We start from the raw sequence: 27,637 nt of genomic DNA, 5'->3' as shown, positions 1-27,637 counted from the left end.
ATAATACAAAAGGCAAAATGGGGAGACAAGCTTCCCAGCCAAGGCGGCCGGCGCCACACTTTTGCGGGCGGCTTCGAGTCCGCGACTACAAGTCTCGGATCAGAGGGCTATCCAAAGTCTGGGCTGGCAAGTCTGATTCCGAGTCTTGGCTGCGGCGAGACCCCCGAGCGGCCGCAGCTGCGGCGGTCCGAGCTAATCCCTCCCTCCTTCCGGGGCTGGCTGAGAGACTCGGAGAGACAAGCTTCCCAGCCAAGGCGGCCGGTGCCACACTTCTGCGGGCGGCTTCGAGTCCGCGACTACAAGTCTCGGATCAGAGGGCTATCCAAAGTCTGGGCTGGCAAGTCTGATTCCGAGTCTTGGCTGCGGCGAGACCCCCGAGCGGCCGCAGCTGCGGCGGTCCGAGCTAATCCCTCCCTCCTTCCCGGGCCGGCTGAGAGTATCGGAGAAGTAAGTTCCCCAAGCCGAGGCAGGCGGCGCCCTTCTTTTGCGGGCGGCTTTGAGTCTCGGCTTTAAGTCCGCGGCTACGAGTCCCGGATCAGAGGGCTATCCAAAGTCTGGGCTGGCTAGACTGACTGCGAGACTCGGCTGCAGTGAGACCCCCGAGCGGCATGCGATCTCCTGATCAGCGGCAGCTGCGGTGGTCCGAGCTACTCCCTCCCCCCTTTCCGGGCCGGCTGAGAGTATTGGAGAAGCAAGTTTACCAAGCTGAGGCAGGTGGCACCCCTCTTTTGCGGGTGGCTTCGAGTCTCTGCTTCGAGTCCGCGGATACGAGTCTCAGATAGGAGGGCTATCCAAGCCGCGGAAGCCCCCCCCCCCCACGGGAGGCTTCCTGGTCCGGTGGGGAATCCCCCAGGCCCGCTGCGGCCCGCAACCAGCCACAGGGTCCCCTCAAGCCGCGGCAGCTGACGCCCCCACCACACGCGGCCCCTGAACCAACGGAGAGATTTGGATCCGAAAGCCCCAGGCCACGGAGATCGGTGACTGGGGGAGACCCATTCCAAACACTTGAGACAAACGTGTGCCACGTGCGCCACGTACTGGGCAAGATAAGAAAAACAGATCCCAGAGATTTCACAGAAAAATCTTACAATCTTGCTGGGTCCAACACCCAGAGAAATCTGAATAAATGCCCAGACGCCAGCAGCAGAAGATAACTGTCCACGCTCAAAAGATTGAGAATATGGCCCAGTCAAAGGAACAAACCAATAGCTCAAATGAGACACAAGAGCTGAGACAACTAATCCTGAATATACGAACAGAAATGGAAAACCTCTTCAAAAATGAAATCGATAAATTGAGGGAGGACATGAAGAGGACATGGGCTGAACATAAAGAAGAAATAGAAAAACTGAAAAAACAAATCGCAGAACTTATGGAAGTGAAGGATAAAGTAGCAAACATAGAAAAAATAATGGATAGTTACAATGATAGATTTAAAGAGACAGAAGATAGAATTAGTGATTTGGAGGATGGAACATCTGAATTCCAAAAAGAAACAGAAACTATAGGGAAAAGAATGGAGAAATTTGAACAGGGTATCAGGGAACTCAAGGACAATATGAACCGCACAAATATACGTGTTGTGGGTGTCCCAGAAGGAGAAGAGAAGGGAAAAGGAGGAGAAAAACTAATGGAAGAAATTTTCACTGAAAATTTCCCAACTCTTATGAAAGACCTAAAATTACAGATCCAAGAAGTGCAGCGCACCCCAAAGAGATTAGACCCAAATAGGCGTTCTCCAAGACACTTACTAGTTAGAATGTCAGAGGTCAATGAGAAAGAGAGGATCTTGAAAGCAGCAAGAGAAAAACAATCCATCACATACAAGGGAAACCCAATAAGACTATGTGTAGATTTCTCAGCAGAAACCATGGAAGCTAGAAGACAGTGGGATGATATATTTAAAATACTAAAAGAGAAAAACTGCCAACCAAGACTCCTATATCCAGCAAAATTATCCTTCAAAAATGAGGGAGAAATTAAAACATTCTCAGACAAAAAGTCACTGAAAGAATTCGTGACCAAGAGACCAGCTCTGCAAGAAATACTAAAGGGAGCATTAGAGTCAGATACAAAAAGACAGAAGAGAGAGATATGGAAAAGAATGTAGAAAGAAGGAAAATCAGATATGATATATATAATACAAAAGGCAAAATGTTAGAGGAAAATATTATCCAAACAGTAATAACACTAAATGTCAATGGACTGAATTCCCCAATCAAAAGACACAGATTGGCAGAATGGATTAAAAAACAGGATCCTTCTATATGCTGTCTACAGGAAACACATCTTAGACCCAAAGATAAACATAGGTTGAAAGTGAAAGGTTGGGAAAAGATATTTCATGCAAATAACAACCAGAAAAGAGCAGGAGTGGCTATACTAATATCCAACAAATTAGACTTCAAATGTAAAGCAGTTAAAAGAGACAAAGAAGGACACTATATACTAATAAAAGGAACAATTAAACATGAAGACATAACAATCATAAATATTTACGCACCGAACCAGAATGCCCCAAAATACGTGAGGAATACACTGCAAACACTGAAAAGGGAAATAGACTCATATACTATAATAGTTGGAGACTTCAACTCACCACTCTCATCAAGGGACAGAACATCTAGACAGAAGATCAACAAAGAAATAGAGAATCTGAATATTACTATAAATGAACTAGACTTAATAGACATTTATAGGACATTACATCCCACAACAGCAGGATACACCTTTTTCTCAAGTGCTCATGGATCATTCTCAAAAATAGACCATATGCTGGGTCACAAAGCAAGTCTTAACAAATTTAAAAAGATTGAAATCTTACACAACACTTTCTCGGACCATAAAGGAATGATGTTGGAAATCAATAATAGGCAGAGTGCCAGAAAATTCACAAATACGTGGAGGCTCAACAACACACTCCTAAACAACGAGTGGGTCAAAGAAGAAATTGCTAGAGAAATTAGCAAATACCTCGAGGCGAATGAAAATGAAAACACAACATATCAAAACTTATGGGACGCAGCAAAGGCAGTGCTAAGAGGGAAATTTATTGCTCTAAATGCCTATATCAGAAAAGAAGAAAAGGCAAAAATTCAGGAATTAACTATCCATTTGGAAGAACTGGAGAAAGAACAGCAAGCTAATCCCAAAGCAAGCAAAAGGAAAGAAATAACAAAGATCAGAGCAGAAATAAATGAAATTGAAAACATGAAAACAATAGAGAAAATCAATAAGGCCAGAAGTTGGTTCTATGAGAAAATCAATAAGATTGATGGGCCCTTAGCAAGATTGACAAAAAGAAGAAGAGAGAGGATGCAAATAAATAAGATCAGAAATGGAAGAGGAGACATAACTACTGACCTCACAGAAATAAAGGAGGTAATAACAGGATACTATGAACAACTTTACGCTAATAAATACAACAATTTAGAGGAAATGGACGGGTTCCTGGAAAGACATGAACAACCAACTTTGACTCAAGAAGAGATAGATGATCTCAACAAACCAATCACAAGTAAAGAAATCGAAGCAGTCATTCAAAAGCTTCCTAAAAAGAAAAGTCCAGGACCAGACGGCTTCACATGTGAATTCTATCAAACATTCCAGAAAGAATTAGTACCAACTCTCCTCAAACTCTTCAAAAAAATCGAAGTGGAGGGAAAACTACCTAACTCATTCTATGAAGCCAACATTACCCTCATACCAAAACCAGGCAGAGATATTACAAGAAAAGAAAACTACAGGCCGATCTCTCTAATGAATATTGATGCAAAAATCCTCAATAAAATTCTAGCAAATCGTATCCAACAACACATTAAAAGAATTATTCATCATGACCAAGTAGGATTCATCCCAGGTATGCAAGGATGGTTCAACATAAGAAAATCAATTAATGTAATACACCATATCAACAAATTAAAGCAGAAAAATCACATGATCATCTCAATTGATGCAGAGAAGGCATTTGACAAGATTCAACATCCTTTCCTGTTGAAAACACTTCAAAGGATAGGAATACAAGGGAACTTGCTTAAAATGATAGAGGGAATATATGAAAAACCCACAGCTAATATCATCCTTAATGGGGAAAAATTGAAAACGTTCCCCCTAAGATCAGGAACAAGACAAGGATGTCCACTATCACCACTATTATTCAACCTTGTGTTGGAGGTTCTAGCCAGAGCAATTAGACAAGAAAAAGAAATACAAGGCATCAAAATTGGAAAGGAAGAAGTAAAACTATCACTGTTTGCAGACGATATGATACTATACGTCGAAAACCCGGAAAAATCCACAACAAAACTACTAGAGCTAATAAATGAGTACAGCAAAGTAGCAGGTTACAAGATCAACATTCAAAAATCTGTAGCATTTCTATACACTAGCAATGAACAAGCGGAGGGGGAAATCAAGAAACGAATCCCATTTACAATTGCAACTAAAAGAATAAAATACCTAGGAATAAATTGAACTAAAGAGACAAAAGACCTATACAAAGAAAACTACAAAAAACTGCTAAAAGAAATCACAGAAGACCTAAACAGATGGAAGGGCATACCGTGTTCATGGATTGGAAGACTAAATATAGTTAAGATGTCAATCCTACCTAAATTGATTTACAGATTCAATGCAATACCAATCAAAATCCCAACAACTTATTTTTCAGAAATAGAAAAACCAATAAGCAAATTTATCTGGAAAGGCAGGGTGCCCCGAATTGCTAAAAACATCTTGAGGAAAAAAAACGAAGCTGGAGGTCTCGCGCTGCCTGACTTTAAGGCATATTATGAAGCCACAGTGGTCAAAACAGCATGGTATTGGCATAAAGATAGATATATCGACCAATGGAATCGAATAGAGTGCTCAGATATAGACCCTCTCATCTATGGTCATTTGATCTTTGATAAGGGAGTCAAGCCAACTCACCTGGGACAGAACAGTCTCTTCAATAAATGGTGCCTAGAGAACTGGATATCCATATGCAAAAGAATGAAAGAGGACCCATATCTCACACCCTATACAAAAGTTAACTCAAAATGGATCAAAGATCTAAACATTAGGTCTAAGACCATAGAACAGTTAGAGGAAAATGTAGGGAGATATCTTATGAATCTTACAATTGGAGGTGGTTTTATGGACCTTACACCTAAAGCAAGAGCACTGAAGAAGGAAATAAATAAATGGGAACTCCTCAAAATTAAACACTTTTGTGCATCAAAGAACTTCATCAAGAAAGTAGAAAGACAGCCTACACAATGGGAATCAATATTTGGAAACGACATATCAGATAAAGGTCTAGTATCCAGAATTTATAATGAGATTGTTCAACTCAACAACAAAAAGATAGCCAACCCAATTACAAAATGGGAAAAAGACTTGAATAGACACCTCTCAGAGGAGGAAATACAAATGGCCAAAAGACACATGAAGAGATGCTCAATGTCCCTGGCCATTAGAGAAATGCAAATCAAAACCACAATGAGATATCATCTCACACCCACCAGAATGGCCATTATCAACAAAACAGAAAATGACAAGTGCTGGAGAGGATGCGGAGAAAGAGGCACACTTATCCACTGTTGGTGGGAATGTCAAATGGTGCAACCACTGTGGAAAGCAGTTTGGCGGTTCCTCAAAAAGCTGAATATAGAATTGCCATACGATCCAGCAATACCATTGCTGGGAATCTACTCAAAGGAATTAAGGGCAAAAACTCAAACAGACATTTGCACACCAATGTTTATAGCAGCGTTATTTACAATTGCAAAGAGATGGAAACAGCCAAAATGTCCATCAACAGACGAGTGGCTAAACAAACTGTGGTATATACGTACGATGGAATATTATGCAGCGTTAAGACAGGATAAACTTATGAAGCATGTAATAACATGGATGGACCTAGAAAACATTATGCTGAGTGAGTCTAGCCAAAAGCTAAAAGACAAATACTGTATGGTCCCAATGATGTGAATCGACACTCGAGAATAAACTTGGAATATGTCATTGGTAACAGAGTTCAGCAGGAGTTAGAAACAGGGTAAGATAATGGGTAATCGGAGCTGATGGAATACAGACGGTGCAATAGGACTAGATACAAAAACTCAAAAATGGACAGTACAATAATACCTAATTGTAAAGTAATCATGTTAAAATACTGAACGAAGCTGCATCCGAGCTATAGGTTTTTGTTTTGTTTTGTTTTGTTTGTTTTGTTCTTATTATTATTACTTTTATTTTTTTTCTCTATATTAACATTATATATCTTTTTCTGTTATAATGCTAGTTCTTCTAAACCGATGCAAATGTACTAAGAAACGATGATCATGCATCTATGTGATGATGCTAAGAATTACTGATTGCATATGTAGAATGGTATGACATCTAAAAAAAAAAAAATGGTCAGCACAATACTGCCTAATTGTAATGTAATTATCTTGGAATGCTGAATGAAGCTGCATCTGATCTATAGTTTTTTTTTTGTTTGTTTTGTTTTTTTTTCTCTTATATATTTTTGTACTTTTTATTTTTATTTGTGTTTTCTCTCTGTGTTATCACTTTATTTCTTTTTCTGTTGTAGTGCTATTTCTTTCTCTAAATCGATGCATATGTACTGAGAAATGATGACCATACACCTATGTGATGATATTAAGAATTACTGATTGCATATGTAGAATGGATTGATTTCTATTGTTGTGTTAGTTAATTTTTTTAATTAATAAAAAAAAAAGGCAAAATGGTAGAGGAAAATATTATCCAAACAGTAATAACACTAAATGTTAATGGACTGAATTCCCCAATCAAAAGGCATAGACTGGCAGAATGGATTAAAAAACAGGATCCTTCTATATGCTGTCTACAGGAAACACATCTTAGACCCAAAGATAAACATAGGTTGAAAGTGAAAGGTTGGGAAAAGATTTCATGCAAATAACAACCAGAAAAGAGCAGGAGTAGCTATACTAATATCCAACAAATTAGACTTCAAATGTAAAACAGTTAAAAGAGACAAAGAAGGACACTATCTACTAATAAAAGGAACAATTAAACAAGAAGACATAACAATCATAAATATTTATGCACCGAACCAGAATGCCCCAAAATACGTGAGGAATACACTGCAAACACTGAAAAGGGAAATAGACACATATACTATAAGAGTTGGAGACTTCAATTCACCACTCTCATCAATGGACAGAACATCTAGTCAGAGGATCAATAAAGAAATAGAGAACTTGAATATTACTATAAATGAACTAGACTTAACAGACATTTATAGGACATTACATCCCACAATAGCAGGATACACCTTTTTCTCAAGTGCTCATGGATCATTCTCAAAGATAGACCATATGCTGGGTCACAAAGCAAGTCTTAACAAATTTAAAAAGATTGAAATCATACACAACACTTTCTCAGATCATAAAGGAATGAAGTTGGAAATCAATAATAGGCGGAGTGCCAGAAAATTCACAAATACGTGGAGGCTCAACAACACACTCTTAAACAACGAGTGGGTCAAGGAAGAAATTGCAAGAGAAATTAGTAAATATCTTGAGGCGAATGAAAACGAAAACACAACATATCAAAACCTATGGGACGCAGCAAAGGCAGTGCTAAGAGGGAAATTTATTGCCCTAAATGCCTATATCAGAAAAGAAGAAAAGGCAAAAATTCAGGAATTAACTGTCCACTTGGAAGAACTGGAGAAAGAACAGCAAACTAACCCCAAAGCAAGCAAAAGGAAAGAAATAACAAAGATCAGAGCAGAAATAAATGAAATTGAAAACATGAAAACAATAGAGAAAATGAATAAGACCAGAAGTTGGTTCTATGAGAAAATCAATAAGATTGATGGGCCCTTAGCAAGATTGACAAAAAGAAGAAGAGAGAGGATGCAAATAAATAAGATCAGAAATGGAAGAGGAGACATAACCACTGACCTCACAGAAATAAAGGAGGTAATAACAGGATACTATGAACAACTTTACGCTAATAAATACAACAATTTAGATGAAATGGACGGGTTCCTGGAAAGACATGAACAACCAACTTTGACTCAAGAAGAAATAGATGACCTCAACAAACCAATCACAAGTAAAGAAATTGAATCAGTCATTCAAAAGCTTCCTAAAAAGAAAAGTCCAGGACCAGACGGCTTCACATGTGAATTCTATCAAGCATTCCAGAAAGAATTAGTACCAACTCTCCTCAAACTCTTCAAAAAAATTGAAGTGGAGGGAAAGCTACCTAATTCATTCTATGAAGCCAACATCACCCTCATACCAAAACCAGGCAATGATATTACAAAAAAAGAAAACTACAGACCAATCTCTCTAATGAATATAGATGCAAAAATCCTCAATAAAATTCTAGCAAATCGTATCCAACAACACATTAAAAGAATTATTCATCATGACCAAGTAGGATTCATCCCAGGTATGCAAGGATGGTTCAACATAAGAAAATCAATTAATGTAATACACAATATCAACAAATCAAAGCAGAAAAATCACATGATCATCTCAATTGATGCAGAGAAGGCATTTGACAAGATTCAACATCCTTTCCTGTTGAAAACACTTCAAAGAATAGGAATACAAGGGAACTTCCTTAAAATGATAAAGGGAATATATGAAAAAACCCACAGCTAATATCATCCTCAATGGGGAAAAATTGAAAACTTTCCCCCTAAGATCAGGAACAAGACAAGGATGTCCATTATCACCACTATTATTCAACATCGTGTTGGAGGTTCTAGCCAGAGCAATTAGACAAGAAAAAGAAATACAAGGCATCAAAATTGGAAAGGAAGAAGTAAAACTGTCACTGTTTGCAGACGATATGATATTACACGTCAAAAACCCGGAAAAATCCACAACAAAACTACTAGAGCTAATAAATGAGTACAGCAAAGTAGCAGATTACAAGATCAACATTCAAAAATCTGTAGCATTTCTATACACTAGTAATGAACAAGCTGAGGGGGGAATCAAGAAACGAATCCCATTTACAATCGCAACTAAAAGAATAAAATACCTAGGAATAAATTTAACTAAAGAGACAAAAAACCTATATAAAGAAAACTACAAAAAACTGCTAAAAGAAATCACAGAAGACCTAAATAGATGGAAGGGCATACCGTGTTCATGGATTGGAAGACTAAATATAGTTAAGATGTCAATCCTATCTAAATTGATTTACAGATTCAATGCAATACCAATCAAAATCCCAACAACTTATTTTTCAGAAATAGAAAAACCAATAAGCAAATTTATCTGGAAGGGCAGGGTGCCCCGAATTGCTAAAAGTATCTTGAGGAAAAAAAACGAAGCTGGAGGTCTCACGCTGCCGGACTTTAAGGCATATTATGAAGCCACAGTGGTCAAAACAGCATGGTATTGGCATAAAGATAGATATATCGACCAATGGAATTGAATAGAGTGCTCAGATATAGACCCTCTCATCTATGGACATTTGATCTTTGATAAGGCAGTCAAGCCAACTCACCTGAGACAGAACAGTCTCTGCAATAAATGGTGCCTAGAGAACTGGATATCCATATGCAAAAGAATGAAAGAGGACCCGTATCTCACACCCTATACAAAAGTTAACTCTAAATGGATCAAAGATCTAAACATTAGGTCTAAGACCATAAAACAGTTAGAGGAAAATGTAGGGAGATATCTTATGAAACTTACAATTGGAGGTGGTTTTATGGACCTTAAACCTAAAGCAAGAGCACTGAAGAAGGAAATAAATAAATGGGAGCTCCTCGAAATTAAACACTTTTGTGCATCAAAGAACTTCATCAAGAAAGTAGAAAGACAGCCTACACAATGGGAGACAATATTTGGAAATGATATATCAGATAAAGATCTAGTATCCAGAATTTATAAAGAGATTGTTCAACTCAACAACAAAGACAGCCAACCCAATTACAAAATGGGAAAAAGACTTGAACAGACACCTACCAGAAGAGGAAATACAAATGGCCAAAAGGCACATGAAGAGATGCTCAATGTCCCTGGCCATTAGAGAAATGAAAATCAAAACCACAATGAGATATTATCTCACACCCACCAGAATGGCCATTATCAACAAAACAGAAAATGACAAGTGCTGGAGAGGATGCGGAGAAAGAGGCACACTTATCCACTGTTGGTGGGAATGTCAAATGGTGCAACCACTATGGAAGGCAGTTTGGCGGTTCCTCAAAAAACTGAATATAGAATTGCCATACGACCCAGCAATACCACTGCTAGGTATCTCCTCAAAGGACTTAAGGGCAAAGACTCAAACGGACATTTGCACACCAATGTTTATAGCAGCATTATTTACAATTGCAAAGAGATGGAAACTGCCAAAATGTCCATCAACAGATGAGTGGTTAAACAAACTGTGGTATATGCATACGATGGAATATTACGCAGCTTTAAGACAGAATAAACTTATGAAGCATGTAATAACTTGGAAGGACCTAGAAAACATTATGCTGAGTGAGTCTAGCCAAAAACATTCAAGTAAAGAGGACTGGAATACCCAAATGGGTCACGGCAGATTAGGAATGTTCTTGTCCGTAGTACACAAAGGTCCTATGGCAGAAACAGCTGGTTTTGCTCTCCAATATCCCCCACTGTCCCCTTTCCTCTCTTAGTAATAGAACCCCAAGTTTACTGGGATCATGGCCATGATCCAATACAGGAGAAAGAGGACCTTTCCCAGCCTCTCATTCCTGGCTGTGGTCTGGTGACTAAGCCTGGCCAATGGGATGGGCCTTATATATATAACAGACATGAACCAGGCTGAGGAGGGAAATCAGATCGAAGAAAAATGGACCCCTGATAAATCTGGGGGACAGACAAGAGAAATAAACTTATGCCTTTCTTTAAAGTATCTGTTAGAGCAGCTGATTTTTTTTTTTTAATTAGAGAAGTTGCGGGTTTACAGAAAAGTCATGGATAAAATACAAGATTCCCATATCCCACCTGATTGTTAACACCTTACAAATGTGTGATACATTTGTAATAATTGATAAGAGCACATTTTTATGATTATACTATTAACTATAGTTCACGGTTTAACTTAGGGTTCACTGTTTGTTTTGCGCAGTTCCAAGGATTCTGTTTCTAGGTTTTTATTCCAGTACCATTTACACAAACCTAAAATACATATGCCCTAAAACTGCCCCTTAACCACATTAAAATGTATGATTTCAGTGCCAATTACATTCACAATGTTTTTCCATCATTCCAACTAGAAACTGTACATTTTAAGCCTTAACTCCCCGTCTCAAACCCCCACCCATGGTAACCTATATTCTAGATTCTGATTCTATGAGTTTGTTTATTTTAATAATTTCATATCAATGAGATGATACAATATCGTCGATGTATTTAATGTCAGAAATACTCAATACATCGACAGTTTTATGATTACAAATTTTAATGATTTATTTAGCAACATTAACATTTATCATCTTGAAACCTTAGCTCTTCCACTCGACCTTAGCATAGCAACGTTCCAAGTAATCAGTGAATGAAAGGAGTATCACTGATAAAAAACTACCGATACATTTCTTACTAAACATCTTCCTCCTCATACACTAAGCTGGGTCCATTCCATCCACCGAGCTCCTGAACCGAGGGGAAGGGAAGTTCGGAGGACCAAGCTAGACCAGCCCCCTCTCCTCTCGGCTTCAGTTCCCACCCTGGACTCAAGGATTCTCGGGTGGGAGAGTTCCCAGAACAAGGTTCACTTGGTTCCGCCCACTCCGGCCTCATTGGCTCAACACCACCTGAGGTTCTGCCTTTTCCCTTACAGCACACCCATCCCTCCTATTCCAACCAATCCTCACGCTGCTCCGGCCTTTAGCTACGCCCTCCGTAAACCCCGCCCCTGGACGCAGCCCCGCCTTTAACCCCTCCCCCCGCACCACCTCCAAACGCGCACAAGCCACGCCCCTGCCACGTTATTGGCCGGGCTAGGTGCTCATCTCCTCTCTAGCTCCTTCCGTGGCCTAAGCCCCCCGAGATTCTCAGGACCGCTCCTGTAGCCAAGGATGGGCAGGGTTAGGATAAGCGTCATTAGACCTTCGGGCCCTTAAATACCTGTCAACTGGGGCCAAGGACCTTAGTCGGCTCCCCACGCGGAGTTCGCTCCCCACGCTCAATCCCCAGGGTGGTGGCGCGGCTGCGCCTGCGCGGACTCCCTGACGACAGGCTCCACCCAGAATGCCGCGGGATGCGGACTCCTCAGGGCGACCCGGGAGCCTTGGCGTCCCGGGCGGCCGGTGCTTGGGATGCACGAAGCCGGAGCCCTGGCCTGGCTTCCAGATGCGGAATGGAGAAGGAGAAGGCGGCTACATCCGGCATTCCCTCTAAACCAACTACGGGCCACGTCCACACTCTTCCCCGCTTGGCTCCCTAGAATATTCGTTTCCAGGGCAACCGCCGGGTCGGGAAACGCCGGAGTCTGTCTCCATGGCAACTGCCGACAGGCCGCCTCTAAGCCAGGGCCACCTCATTAGCGGCAGGGATGCTTTCCAAAAATGCGTGATCTGGTCATAAGAATTGATGGGAAGCATGCTAGAGCTCAAAGTAGGGAGGAAAAACTGGGCAGGGTGGAACCGAAGGAGTTGATGTGGAGAGGGTGTCTCAGAGGAGGGGGGGTCTTTGAATAAGGCATTGAGGGATGACTAGAAGGTCGCCCAGAAAAGAAGAAAAGAAAAAAAAATTACCTTTTCACCTATATAGTTATCTGGCCAAAATTAAAAGCTTTATGGCAAGCAGTCTTATTAAGGGTGTCAAGACGCTATTTCCCTATACTGATGGGAGCGTGAATGGCTTCAGCCTTTGAGGGAGTCAGTCAGTCAGGGCCTGTTTTCTGGGCACTTACTATGTTACAGTGGCAAAAGATACACCTGGACCTTCCTTTAAGGGATTAGGGAGTAAATAAGACACGTGTAATTGGAAATAAAAGTAAATGCTATGATAGATACAAGTATAGGGCTGAGAGATGGGAAATGAAGGAGGGAATATAGGATCAGGAAATATAATCTTTGAGAGCAGAAATGTGGTATAAAAATCAAATATATCTCGAGATAATTGTAGTAGGTATTAATGTGTAGCAGTTGTCTGTAGGCTTCTTCTAGTGTTTTGTTTTTTGTTTATTTATTTTACTTGCAGCTCAAGCCACCTGATGATCTAGGACAAACAGGACAAATGCCAGGCTTGGGGCACTTTTGGCTACTCGTGCCAGCAAGTTATCTCTCTTATTTGAGCTATTTTGAGTTACCTTTCCTGTTACTTGCAGCTCAGAACATTCTAAAAATAGTTTTATTTTTTTCCCATTTGAAAGTTACAGAAACTAGGTCCAAGAGCAAGACAGGCGAGGTTCAAAATAAGGCTCTGTCAGACTTTAAATCCCAGGTACTTCTCGTGACTCCCTGTTACTATGTTGTAAAAGGGGCTGAGAGTGAGCCGTATGCAGGTGGGAGTTTGAGAAGTATTGCCGAAGAGCAGCACAGCCCGGTAGAACCTCCTGCAGTGATGAAGAGGGCCTGTGTCTGCACTGCCCAGTGGAGTCCCCAGACACTGATGGCTCTTTAGCATTCATCATGTAGCCAGTGAGACTGAAGAATGGAATTTTTAATTTAATTTGATTTTAGTTTAGTTAAAAATAAATGGAAATACTACCCGTGGCTAGGGGCCGCTGTACTGGACAGTGCAGTTCTAGCACCTTGCTACTCAGAGTGTGGTGTCAGGACTGGTAGCAGCAATGGGACAGACAATAAGAAGATGGAAGAGGACAGAAGATGGGGCTTGATAGTCCCACTGAATCTGAAATCTAAGGGAATCTTAAGCATGCTCCAATTGGAGAAATACTGGTCCAGAGAAGGAAGGGTTATGGACTCCCAGAGAAATGCAGTATGATGGCCAGGCAGCACTAATCACCCACTTAGCGTGAGACCCATCAACATAGTTGTGCTCTGTCCAGCTGTGTGGCTGCTGATGCTGAGTTGGGGATGGGGTTGGGTTTGATTGCCCAGTTGTAGGGAGAGAGTAGCGAGGAAAATGAGAATTTGTGCATGGAGTGATTATCATGAGGGATCATGGGATCTGTATTGGTTGGATGTGACACGAGGGAGGTTAGGGTTCAGAAACAAGTGGTTAAATCAATGGATTATCCGTCCTGCAGTGGGTGAAGAATCATTAGAATCAGGATGCTGGAGTGAATGAGCTGGAAAAATAGAAAGTGGTAGGGGGCATGTGGAAGGCTTGAAATTACGGAGGGGAGCAGTCACTGGTAATAACAATGTCTAACCAGTTCGCAAGTCCCGTTGTAAATGGGAAACTTTCAAAGTAACTGCCTCTAAGCCCCAGCCCAGAGATGCTGATTTGGTTGGTCTGGAGAGGGGCCAGACATCAGTATTTTTTAAAAGATTGGCAAGGGATTCTAATATGCATAGAGGCTGAGGACTGCTGGGTATGGTCATGGGAGTAACTAAGGTATCTTGGAGAATAGAATTATTGGAAAAGGGGAGATCCTGGAAGAAGAGGGTTTTGTCAGGAGTTGGCAAAGTTTAGTGACTCTTTCTTCACTTCCGACACTGGCAGTATAGAGGCCACAAATTCAGAGATATTATTTTAAACTATGAAAACTATATGAAGATATTTCAATCAACAGCTCTGGTTTCTACTAGCAAGAATCAGGTGGAAAGTGCAGACAGGCAGTGGATGGACGGAGATACTATTCACAATGGGACAGAATATATACACCTTCTCAGTAAATACATTTAACAAAAAATGTGCCAGACCTACTTGAAAAAAAAATGATGAAACTCCTGAAGAGTAGAAGAAATACCAATAAATGGAGAGATTGACCGTGTTTCCATGTTGAAAGTTCAATTTTCAAAAGATATCAATTCTTCCCACAGTAATATATCAATTTACTATAATTCTGATGAAAATAATGATTTTCTTTTGAGAATTTGAAGAGGGGGTGGCAGGGTCTTGACACATTGACTTTAAAGTTTATTCAGAAGAGTTATTGGAGACAATAGTCAAGAAACTTTGATAAAAAGATCAAAGTAGGCATTGCTCTACCAGATATAAAGAAATAGTAATCAAACAGCATGATATTGACATCAGAAGAGATAGGAAGATGAAGAGAACAGAATAGTGTAGAAGCCACTATTTCTGAAATTAAGTATCATAACAAAAATGAGAAATATATAAGGATATCTTAATCAACAGCTTTGCTTTCCACCAGCAAGTGGAAAATGTAGTTCAGTCAGCATATCTACTGTGCTACCTTGTATTATTGATCCCAGATGTACTAGCCCTACCTGTAAGAAGATGGCACTGTCATGTGACTTGCAGGAGGAGCAGACTCCCACCTCCCACTCCAGAATTGGTCACGTGACTTATTATGGCCAAGGCAACATGAGCGGATGTGCGTGCGAGTTCTGAGCAGAAACTTATATAGAGCCATTGTGTGGTTGGTCCACCACTGCCAAAAAGATGCCATGGGAGCTGCTCCTTCCGTGGGGGTTCTGGAATGAAGGTGACATGTGGCACAGGAGCACAGTGGAGATCAGACCCTCCACTGATGTATATGGCAGTGTCCATAAGAAAGAACTACTTGCTGTCATAACTGCTGAGATATAGGGATCATTTGCAACCCCGGCAAGACTGACCAATAAATACATTGTCCTGTATGATACATGGGACATTTCAAATGGATTCTGAAAGTATGGATTCCACAATAAATATTAGCTTGTTATTATTTGGATGACATAAAGCTAGATCTTATATTGTTTTTTGGGGGGTTTCCACTGGCTTCCTTCTGTCTGATTTTGGTAACAGAATCTAAATTCTCCTTTGGGGAATCACCGCATCCACTCTCAGTGTACGTGATTCTGATTGGGCAGACCTCATCCACGGCTGCAGAGGCGAACATGTCGTCAGAGAGTCACAACTCCCTGGCCACAGCAGCTATTTTAGGGATGGGGACAGAACTCAGATGGGACAATGAGAGACGGGCTCAGGTCTTTTGTTGGGGCTAGGGGAAAGAGGTGCTTGTTTCTGTTTGCGCTGTCATGTAGAAAGTAGACAGACATGGAGCATGAGAGAAGAGCCTACCCTAAAATGAACCTAATTAAGGAGTTAGCAGAACTGAGAGGTGAAGAGACCACAGATTGATGACAAGGACATTTGATTACCTGGAGCCAGCTGCCCCTGAAAGGGAAGCTTTTTAATTACATAAGCCAATAATTTTCTTTTCCTTAGCAAGCAAATATTTGTAGCTGATAATAAATATCTACTCCATCCTATAGCAAAAATAAAGTCCAGATAGAATAAAGATTTAATTACTACAAAATGATAAAATATGGGGGGATTTAAAAATTATCTTGGGGGTGAGGGAGGTCTTTCTTAGCACAATAGTAGATTCAAGAGCTATAAGGGAAAATACAAATAGATTTGAATACCTGAAAATTTAAAGTTCCTGTTTTGCAAAATATACCATAAACAAGACTGAAGGACCAGTAACAAACTGGGAGAAAAGAATAGTAACATATAGCCAAAGGTTAATATGCATGATATAAAAAGACTTGTTTATATAAATCAATACAAAAAGGCAGCCCAATTGAAAATAGGCAAAACATATAAACAGGCAATTCATAGGGTACAAAACATCAAAAAAGCATAAAAGCATCATTAATCTCACTATCATTAAGACATTTTTTTACCTGTTAGATTTTTAAATGTTTTTTAAGAAGAGCCTAATATCAAGTATTTTTTTTTTGTTGTTGTTATTTATGGGAGTTTATTGGAACAGTTTACAATTCATGAATTGGGCAGCATCCAATCACATGTGCAAATGTGGAGCTTACATAGGGCAGCATGGAAGCCAGTAAAGAAATGTCCTAACTGGCCAATATTAAGTTTTCATGTTACATAGGGGGTCTGCCAAAGTAATATCAAGTATTTTTGGAGGAAGCAAAGGATTAGGCAGTCATATACTTTCAGGAGTTGTGCTCTTGGTTCACCCTGTTTTTGAGAACTATTTAGCAATCACTGTCAAAATTTAAAATGTGGGTACACTATGATCCCATGAGTTTACTTCTGGTAATTCATCTTATGAAGATACTTGCACAAGTGTGAAATAATACATGTCCAGTGATGGAAAAGAAAGTGAAAAGAACATAAATTTCTCCTAATAGGGATTGGTTAAATAAATTCAAGGAACTCGAGCCTGACATATTACCCAGCTGTTAAAAACAAGAATACATGAGTATATTTTTGTACAATATGTATGTATTTTTGTCTTGTCATGGAAAAATATTCACATTATACCAAGTGAAAAAAATAACCCATAAAAGTGTATCTGGGAATATATCATATCCTATTTGTACTGAAATATTTATATATAATCATATTTGTATTTTTACATTATATTTTTATGTACATAGAGAATGCCAGTTTCATAAAAATAAAATGGGAGGTATGCAATCTTGCAAAGAAAATCTAGAATTTTTAGCATGAAGAATTACGGGGAGCCATGGACTGTGTGAATACTTCACTCAAGACAGCTGTGCCACGTAACCGTGCACAACTTCAGTCACCAGCAAAAGAAGTTCCAGGAGAATATAAGAAATGCCTGAGCAAAGACTTTTAAACATGATAGTAGTTGCATGGGTGAGGGTCAGGGTGGCAGGTTGAGTTATGTACCCAACAAAAGGCATGCTCTGAATCTTACCGTGGGTGCAAACCCATCTGTAAATAGGCTCTTTAGAAGATGCAGTATCAGTTATGTTTGTGGACCCATTTTTGAATAGGGTCTTCTAAGCTCCTGTTTAGGTCTGGCCCAACTGAAACAGGTGGACCTGTATAACTGGAGGTCTCATTGAGAGAAAGCCACAGGGAGAAGCCAGAAGTCAGCAAAAACCACAAGAGAGAGCACCAGGAGACAGGGTCATGGGGCGGGAGGCAGCAGTGCAAGCTAAGAAACCCAGAGGCTGCAGCAAGCCGACACCCCAACAATGCAGTCTTCCGGGAGAAAGCATGGCCTTACCAATGGCTGGACTCGGGATTTCTGGTCTCGGAAGCTGTAAGCCAATAAATTAAGTTGTTTAAACCAACCCGCTGTGGGGTATTTATCACAGGAGTCACACTACCATAAACTGCCGCCCAGGGTGCCAACTGATGGTGATCCGTCTGCCAGGATTTCACTGAAGAAAGGGTCAGGCGTCAGCCAAAGACTTTGGCACAAGGGAACTCCATGCCACGTTTATAAAAGTCAAAAAAGCATGGGCCACAGTGGCTCAGCAGGCAGAGTTCTCGCCTGCCATGCCAGAGACCTGGGTTCGATTCCTGGTGCCTGCCCATGCAAAAAAGAAAAAAAAAATGGAAACAATTAAAATGCCCAACAAGGGAACTGGCTAATATATTGATTGAACAAATATATACTATAGGAAGACCTAAAACACTAGGTTGTTAAACATGATTTAATGCTATGGCAGATGCCTGTGATATAAAGTTAAATAAACACAGAAGTCTACTAACCTACATATTCAATGTGCCCTGGAATTATTAAAGAATGTCTAATATATATTAGTTTTTAAAAAGAGCAGAAGTATATTAAAATGTTAACAATTATCTCTGGGAAGTCTTGAGACTTTGGGCGATCTCTGTTTTCCTCTTCATAGTTTATTGGATCTTCCAAGTTGTCTGTAGTAAGCTTTGGGTAGAACTGACATCTTAACGATATTTAGTCTTCCAGTCCACGAACATGGAATGTTCTTCCATTTATTTAGCTCTTCCTTGATTTGCTTTTAGTTATATTTTATAGTTTTCTGTGTATAAGTCCTTTACATCCTTGGTCATATTCCTAGATAGTTGATTCTTTTATTTGCTATTGTAAATGTGTATTAGTTAGGGTTCTCTAGAGAAACAGAATCAACAGGGAACACTTGCAAATATAAAATTTATGAAAGTGTCTCACGTGACCTTAGTAACGCAGAGTCCAAAATCCACAGGGCAGGCTGCGAAGCCGATGACTCCAATGGATGGCCTGGATGAACTCCACAGGAGAGGCTCACCAGCCAAAGCAGGAATGCAATCTGTCTCCTCTGAGTCCTCCTTAAAAGGCTTCCCATGATTGCATTTAGCATCACTAATTGCAGAAGACACTTCCCTTTGGCTGATTACAAATGGAATCAGCTGTGGATGTAGCTGACGTGATCATGACCTAATCCTATGAAATGTCCTCATTGCAACAGACAGGCCCGCGCTTGCCCAATCAGATGAACAGGTACCACAACTTGGCCAAGTTGACACCTGTCCCTAACCATGACAAAATGGAATCTTTTTTCCTTGATTTCTTCTTCCTCTAATTGTTCATTGCCAGTGCATGGAATTTTGGATGCTGATCTAGTACCCCCTATTTGGCGAATTTGTTTATTAGCTCTAGCAGCTTTATTGTGGATTTTTTCAGGATTTTCTGTCTACAGGAACATGTCATCTGCAAACAGCTTGTTTTACTTCTTCCTTTCCAATTTAAATGTGTGCTTTTTAAAATTGCCTAACTGCTCTGCCTAGAACTTGCGGTTCGTGTTGAGTAACATTGGTGACAATGAGCATCCTTGTCTTGTTCCTGATGTTAGAGGGAAAACTTTCAGTCTTTCATGGTACAGCTAAGTATGATGTTAGCTGTAGGTTTTTCACATATCCCTGTGGTAATTTAAACCTGCTATGGACCCCAGAAAAGACCATATTCTTTTAAGCCATTCCTGTGGGTGTAGACCTCTAGTGGATGGGACCTTTTGATTAGGTTACTGCAATTGAGATGTGACCCGCCTCATTCGGGGTAGGTCGTGATTGTCTTGCTGGAGTCCTTTATAAGGGGTTAGAACACATACAGAAGCTAAGAGATCAAATCCAGAGAGGTGTCCCGAGTGCCTGCGAGAACAAGAGCCAGAAGCTGAAAGCAGCAAACCCAGAAGAGAAGGACCAGCAGATGTTGGCCATGTGCCTTCCCACGTGACAGAGGAGCCCCAGATGCTGGCAGCCTGTCTTCAGTGTCCAAATTTCGTACTGTTGATGTCTTGTGCTGGACATTTTAACAGCCTCCGAACTGTAAAATGTAAGTTAATAAACCTCCATTGTAAAAGGCAATCCATTTCTAGTATATTACATTTCATCAGTTTTAGCAAACCAAAACAATATCCTTTACCATGTTGAGAAAGTTTCCTTCTATTCTTAGTTTTATAAGTATTTTTATCAAGAAGCGGTGCTGGATTTTGTCAAATGTGTATTCTGCATCAATGCAGATGATCATGTGATTTTTTTGTTCATTCTGTTAATTGGCATATTTAGTAATTGGTTTTCTTATGTTGAGCCACCCTTGCATACTGGGATAAATCCCACTTGAACATGGTGTATAATTCTTTCAATGTGCTATTGGATTCAGTTTGCTAGTATTTTGTTAAGGATTTTGGCATCTGTATTCATAAGAGACATTAGTCTGTAATTTTCTTTTCTTCTGATATCTCTATCTGGCTTTGGTAGGGCGAGAGTTGGCCTTGTAGAATAAATTAGGAAGTGCTCCCTCCTCTTCAAATTTTTGGAAGAGTTTGGGCATAATTGGTGTTAATTCTTCTGGAATGTTTGGCAAAATTCTTCTAGGAAGCCATCTGGCCCCAAGCTTTTTCTCTTTGTTGGGAGGTTTTTGATTGGGGATTCAATCTCTTAACCAGCTATTGGTTTGTTGAACTCCTCTGTTTCTTCCTGAGTCAGTGTAGGTAGTTAACAGTGTAGGTAGTTAACAAATTTCTAGGAATTTGTTCATTTCATCCAGGTTATCTAACTTGTTAGCATAAGGTTATTCATAGTATCCATTTATAGTACTTTTACTTCAGTGGGGTTGATAGTAATGCCTCCTTTTCATTTCCGATTTTAGTCCTTTGTGCCCTCTCTGTTTTTCTCTTTCTCAGTCTAGCTAAAGGTTTGCCAATTTTATTGATCATTTCAAAGAACCAACTATTGGTTTTGTTGATTCTTCTTTTCTTTTTTCTAACAAACTGGGTTTTTAAGTTTTTTTCCTTTTTATTCATTCTATTACATTGAAAAGGAGGGAAAGAAAAATGGTTTTGAATTCACTTGATATTTTGGACTTCTCAGATGAACGGAACATTGCACACACATTTGGAACACAGAGAGAGGAGAGTACTCTCAGGGCCACACACACCAGATCAAAGAACTAGGATACAGTGCAAGAATTTCCCAAAATGACTGGATCATCATTACCAAAAACTTACTATAACAACACCAAGAAACAAAAAATGTTTAAGTGACACTGTTTGACTTGGGATCTTTCCTGTTTTTTTTTTTTTTTATGTTTGCCACACAGAGGGAAAGAGGGCTAGTGGGAGGGAGAGGATAGACTCACAGATGTGAGCGGGACAGGAAAGGAAACTTCAGAGTGGAGCTGGATAGAGGGTGGGGAGAGACAGGGATCAGGAGAGGGGAGAATGGGGACGTGGAGAGCCATTTCTGAAAGTTCAGGCATGTTCTCCTTTACCCTCATCCTGCTGGGCACTTTCCTTGGGTTTGGTTTCATCTACAGCTTCTATCTTCTCTTCGGCTTGGCTGCTCTCTGCAGTCTCCGTTGAGGCTGGGCTGTGGCTTTGACAGCAGCATCTTCTGCAGCAGGGGGAGTGGTGGCAGCAACAGTGACAGCAGCTGGCACATTGGCTAGTTTAGGCTCCTCCTTGGCTGGGGCACCTTCGGCGTTACCGGTGGAAGCTTTAGTGGCACCTTCTATCTCAGCAGAGCCAACCTTCTCCTCCTAGGGGAAGTAGCCTTTGGGGTTTCCTGCTCTGTGGAAGCATCAGGGGCACCCTCCCCCTTCTTCTCCTCGGAAGGAATTTCTCCTGATTGGCTGGTGTCCTCAGGCTTGGGGCCAGTGGCTAGGGCCATTTCAGTGGTAGTAGGGCCTTCTCCCTCCTTCTTCTCTACTCCATCCACAGGGGCTTTATCCTTTTCATTTGCTTCAGCTTCAGCAGCTTGGGCATCCTCCTTCTTCTCTCCTTTGAGCTTTTTCCTTGTATATGTGTCCACAGAAGCTAGCCTGAATTCTGGTGGCAGCCTTATGAGCTTTATCTTCTGGTTTGATGCCATCTTGTTCAATCTTTTGGTCCTCATCATTTTATTTTTCAGAATTTTCTTTCTTTCTTTTCTTTTTTCTTTTGCATGGGCAAGCAGCAGGAATTGAACTTGGGTCTCCGGCATGGCAGGCAAAAATTCTGTCACTGAGTCACCGTCACCCTGCCTGGTCCTCATCATTTTCTTCAACCTGTTTAGTTCTCATACAGCACAGCATGGTTGGATCGTCCCTTGCCTTCTTCCTCCCTTCTCTCCTTTCCTCCTTTCTCTTTCTTATCTCCCCCCCCATCTCCACCTCTTTTCAACTCACTTGATCACTCACTCTCTCATGCTAGCACTCTCCCTCTCGCTCTTCTCTATTGTTTTCTAAGTCTCTAGTTCATTGATCTCTGCTCTTTCTTATTTCCTTCCTTCAGCTTGCTTTGGGTTTAGTTTGATCTTCATTTTCTGGTTCTTCCAGTTTTGAGGTTAGGTCTCTGATGTGAAATCTTTCTTCTTTTGTAATGTAAGCATTTAGAGCTATAAATTTTCCTTTTCTTACTGCATCCCACAAGTTTTGATTCTACAGGTCGTTTAGGCTATTTTCACTTTTCATTACCCTTTTTTCTTTCTGTTCCTCAGCCTGACTCATTTCAAATGTATTGTCTTAGAGTTCACTGATTCTTTCTTCTGCCAGCTCCAATCTGCTGCTGAAACCCTCCTGGGACTCCTTCACTTCTGTTATTGTGGTCTTCAACTCAAGCAGTTCGGTTTGGTTCCTTTTTAAAATTTCTGTCTTTTTATTGTGACTCTAAGTGTTCATTCCTTGCTTTCTTGCTACCCTTTAATTTTTTATCTGCATTTTCCTTCATGTCCTTGAGCATATTGAACATCACTTTGTTTTTCTTTCTGGTATTCCAAGATCTGGTCTTTGTTGATATTTTCTGAATTTTTGGACTCTTCCTTTGGCTGGGCCATCATTTCCTGATTCTTTGTCTTGTAATCTTCTGTTGCACACTGTACATTTTAATATTTTAAATTGTTTAACTATAGGATTTATTCCATGAGATGTTTGTTTTTTGAGTTTATAATCAGCATAATTTATCAGCCCCTTCTTCCTCCTCTTGTCTGGATGCCATATGGTGTTATCCTGTACTCTGCGGTTTCAAATAGCTGGTTCAGATGGTTCCTGCCTATTCAATCGTTGTTCTGGTGGAGAGGCTAATTTCTGGAGCTTCTTACTCTGCCTTCTTTCCGCAATCCCAATGTGGTTTATGATTACATTTGCTTAAATTTATGTTCAGAGTTTTTGTTTATATGCCCTAAAATGTTCTGAAGGCAATGATAGATACTGTTTTATTGCTAGATGGGGCTAAGTTGGGGCAGTCTCTAAAAGGCTGGTGAAGCACCCTCCCCCGTCTACGTGGGACATGACTCCCAGGGGTGTGGACCTTCCTGGCAACGTGGGACAGAAATCCTAGAATGAGCTGAGACTCAGCATCAAGGGATTGAGAAAACCTTCTCAACCAAAAGGGGGAAGAGCGAAATGAGACAAATTGTTAATGGCTGAGAGATTCCAAACAGAGTCGAGAGGTTATCCTGGAGGTTATTCTTACGCATTAAGTAGATAAGTCAAGATGTAGTGGAGAGGCTGGAGGGAACTGCATGAAAATGTAGAGCTGTGTTCCAGTAGCCATGTTTCTTGATGATGATTAAATAATGATATATCTTTCACAGTGTGAATGTGTGATTGTGAAAACCTTGTGTCTGATGCTCCTTTTATCTATCATGTCAACAGACAAGTAAAACAAATGGAATAAAAATAAATAATAGGGGGAACAAATGTTAAAATAAGTTTAGTTTGAAATGCTAGTGATCAATGAAAGGCAGGGGTAAGGGGTATGGTATGTATAATCTTTTTTTTTTCTGCTTTCATTTTCTTTCTTTTTCTGTTGTCTTTTTATTTCTTTTTTTGAATTGATGCAAATGTTCTAAGAAATGATCATGATGATGAATATGCAACTATGTGATGATATTGTGAATTACTGATTATGTATGTAGAACGGAATGATCATATGTTAAGAATGTTTGTGTTCTTTTGTTGTTAAAATTTTAAAAATAGATAAATAAATAAATAAAAACTAAAACCAAAACCAAAAGAGGCTGGTGAAGCAAAGAACCTTCTAGGGGATCACTGAAATGTGACCAGAGGCTTGGAGGAGGCTAGCCCTGCATTTCTTCCAGGGGCAACGGTTCAGTATTTGCTAACCCAGTGTTTGCAGCACTTTATAGAACATAGCTACAGTTAATAACAAGAATTGACTGTATTATAGGTGGAACATGCTCAATTCCAATACAGTGGGTAACAGCTCTGAGCACAGACGCTGCAGCCTGAACTCTTGGGTTTGTATCCAGACTCCATGACCTCGTGGTTATGAGACTTTCCTGCCTGGGTGTCTTCACCTGTAAAAAGGGATAGTACAGCTCTGAGCACATAAGGCTGTTAGGAACATAAGAGGAATTCACACATGCCAGGTGCTTTGAACAGACCTTGGCCCATGATGAGAGCACTGAAAGTGTACATGTGTAAAATTTAAAATAATAATAATAACAAGTGATTCACACTGAGTGCTGGTAAAACTGTAGTGAAACTGTGGTCCTCACACCCAGGCCAGCTGTGGCAGGCAGATTACATTGAGCCCCTTTGGAAAGCAATTTGGCAACACGTTCTGAGAATAAAGAGAATGATTGCAGGCATGGTTTCCATCATTCCGACCTGGGAACTGGAGTTGGAGAAATAATCCTCCTCAAAGGACAGAGGGACTAAGCACAGCGATGTGCTTAGTTATAACATTATTCATAATCATTGCAGACAGCCCATATCAGGCAGGCTCTTAGGACAAAATCAAGGTGGGAGGGTGGATTTGTAAATTATTCTACACCCCCTCAATGAAGTATCATTAGCCCTAGAATTAGTAACTACGGTGTGTAGGTGGGGACAAAGGAAAATGAGTGCGAAATGCAGATGCTGAATCTGTTACTACATTCTGATTACAATGAAATAAAATTACATCTGTGTATTGATAAATGCCCTGGAGGTGACTCATAATAGTCTGTCCTCTCATCAGCAGTGTTATGGATTGAACTGTGTCCCCCCAAAAGACATGTTCAAGCCTTAACCCTCATCCTGTGACTATGACCGAATGTGGCAACAGGGTCTCTGAAGATGTGATTAGTTGAGTCCAAACTGCATTAGGGTGAGCCTCGTCCAATATGACTCATGTCCTCATGAAAAGGGGAGAATTAGCCACAGACAGGGACCAAGGGGAGGCGGCTGCGTGACGATGGAACAGAGGACACCATGCCATACTGGCCAATCTATCCAGAAGCCAGGAGAGAGGCATGGAGCAGATTCCCCTCTATGGACTTTAGAGGGACACTGAGTGTGCCAACACTTTGATTCCAGACTTCTAGCTTCCAGAACTGTGAAATGATGAATTTTTGTTAAGTATTTAAAAAATTATGTTTGTTTAAAAGTGAGATTTGGAAGTAAACATGGAAAAATAAAAGCAATATGACTTCTGAGGGTGACCAAAGGGTGAGTATATGACTTTCATTTCTTGATCCAAAATATCTGACAATTAAAAATATGGACATGGAATGCAGTGAAACAAAACCAGAGAGCAATACACCGAAAAATGAATAGTTGGCCTCCCTGGATATTAGGATTATGGGAATTTGTATTTTCATTTATAGTTCTCTATGCTTTCCAAATTATCCTTTACAATGAGCATATATTATTTTATCTGAATGTTTCCCTTTATAAAAGCATCAGCGCATTATTTTTATATTTTGTTTCAAAAAATATGGGGAAGGAAAAACCTCCTTCCACATACAAAATCAGATAATGCGGCTTAATAGGACAATTGCTCTGTGAAGCATAAGTCCTAGAAATGGAAAGATAAAAAGGACAGGACAGGGGCAGGAGCTTAGACTTCAGAACCCCTCTGCGGAGCCTCTCAATAAATTTCTTTCCTGTAGTCGTCAGACTCTGCCTCCTGGTTCGAGTACCTTTTCCCTAACATTTGGTGCCAAAACCCAGGACCGGGCTCACACTGAGACTGAGAATGGTGAGGAGCCTCCACCTTGCCATTGCTGACCACAGCGCCCAGCACTGGACGCTGATTCCTAATTGGGTGAGTGCAAACCTCTCTGGAGGATCCTGTCATTCTCTGATATCCAGGACAACGTGGCAAAAACATGCCGAAAAATCCTAGCACAAGGTCAGTGACCCTCTCTGGCTTCACAAAGGTACAAGGTCTTCTGAAGCCAGAACTTCCCAGCCTCGGGAGCCCAGGTGTGGCTCTGGTTTCTGTCCTCCTGATCAGCTGTGATGGTCTTGGGGTGCCCAGCTTCCTCAAGCCTATTGTCCCCCAGCCCAGGGTTTCTAGAACTCACCCGAACACCCCCCCCCCCCCCGCCAGGCACACACAACATGGCTATCTTCAGTCAGCTTCTCCTAAAACCACCCCATTAGGGTGTCTCCCTCTAACACCCAGAAGGAGATATCTGGCAAAAAAAAAAACCTCTCTCACCCCACCGTTGCCTGGTTCCAGGAGTCAATGGCTAAAAGGTGGCACTTTCGATAGTCAAGTTCTCTGAGACCTGGAGAACTTCATCCAGTGCACCAGCAAATGGTCTGAGGTTCCTTACAAGTTCAGGCTCTCCTTTACCTTCACAATCGTCCCTCCCTCTGCTAATCTTGCTCCTCATATCAAATACTGCTCCTTCACCAGAACCCCTGCAGAGGCTTTTCCCCGCCCACGACACCCTCCCCATCTCCACATCCCACCAGGGAACCTCAGCCCTTCTCCAAGCCCTCCCCTCCTCCTCCTCTTCCTTACACAGTCCCTCCTAACCCATCCCAAACCGCTGCCATGTCCCCTTTTCCCTTTCTAAGGACTTAGTGCCTATTTGTTAGCTGGTGTATTTGGTTTAGTTATTAATTGGTGTGTTACTTAAATATAATAACTGTAAAATGTCTGTTTCATTTTGTTAGTGTGTTCCTGCATTTGTATTGGTCAAATGCTCCTAATTAGTTATTGATTATGAAAAATCTTTAAAAGGGGAACGTTTAGGATGTATTAAAAATGGGAAAAATTTTAGTTATGAGTCTATAAAAAAGGGCTTATTGCTGTAACATAATCTGGCTTAAAATAATTTAAAATAAAAATACTTCCAATACAGTTAAAAATTAACAATATTACAGTTAAAATTATTCTGGAAATAGATAAAACTGGGATATCATATAGTCAATCCTTTAATTATCCCTCTCAGAAGTACTTCTGTGTTTCTGTTTCTTGTGTACCTAACTTTCTATTTGTATCTGTCTACCTGTTCAATGTTTATTCTCATATCTCTGGATGGTAATACCAAATTAATTTTTAAAAATCTTAAAAAGCAAAGGGGCCAAGATGGCAGCTTAGTTT

General features: G+C 40.5%; 1 protein-coding gene and 1 pseudogene across 1 annotated transcript in view; both read right to left on the bottom strand.

The window, feature by feature from the left end:
• LOC143658730 (uncharacterized) overlaps window positions 1–27,637 on the bottom strand; it is a 67,687-nt gene that overhangs the window by 19,537 nt on the left and 20,513 nt on the right. The gene's annotated exons all lie outside the window — the stretch shown is intronic.
• LOC143658792 (neuromodulin-like) lies at window positions 16,651–24,486 on the bottom strand (annotated as a pseudogene).

Source organism: Tamandua tetradactyla, chromosome 16 (genome assembly GCF_023851605.1).
Source record: "Tamandua tetradactyla isolate mTamTet1 chromosome 16, mTamTet1.pri, whole genome shotgun sequence".
Lineage (NCBI taxonomy): Eukaryota > Metazoa > Chordata > Mammalia > Pilosa > Myrmecophagidae > Tamandua > Tamandua tetradactyla.
Note: the sequence above shows the minus strand (reverse complement) of the source record. Positions and strands in the feature narration are given on the sequence as shown.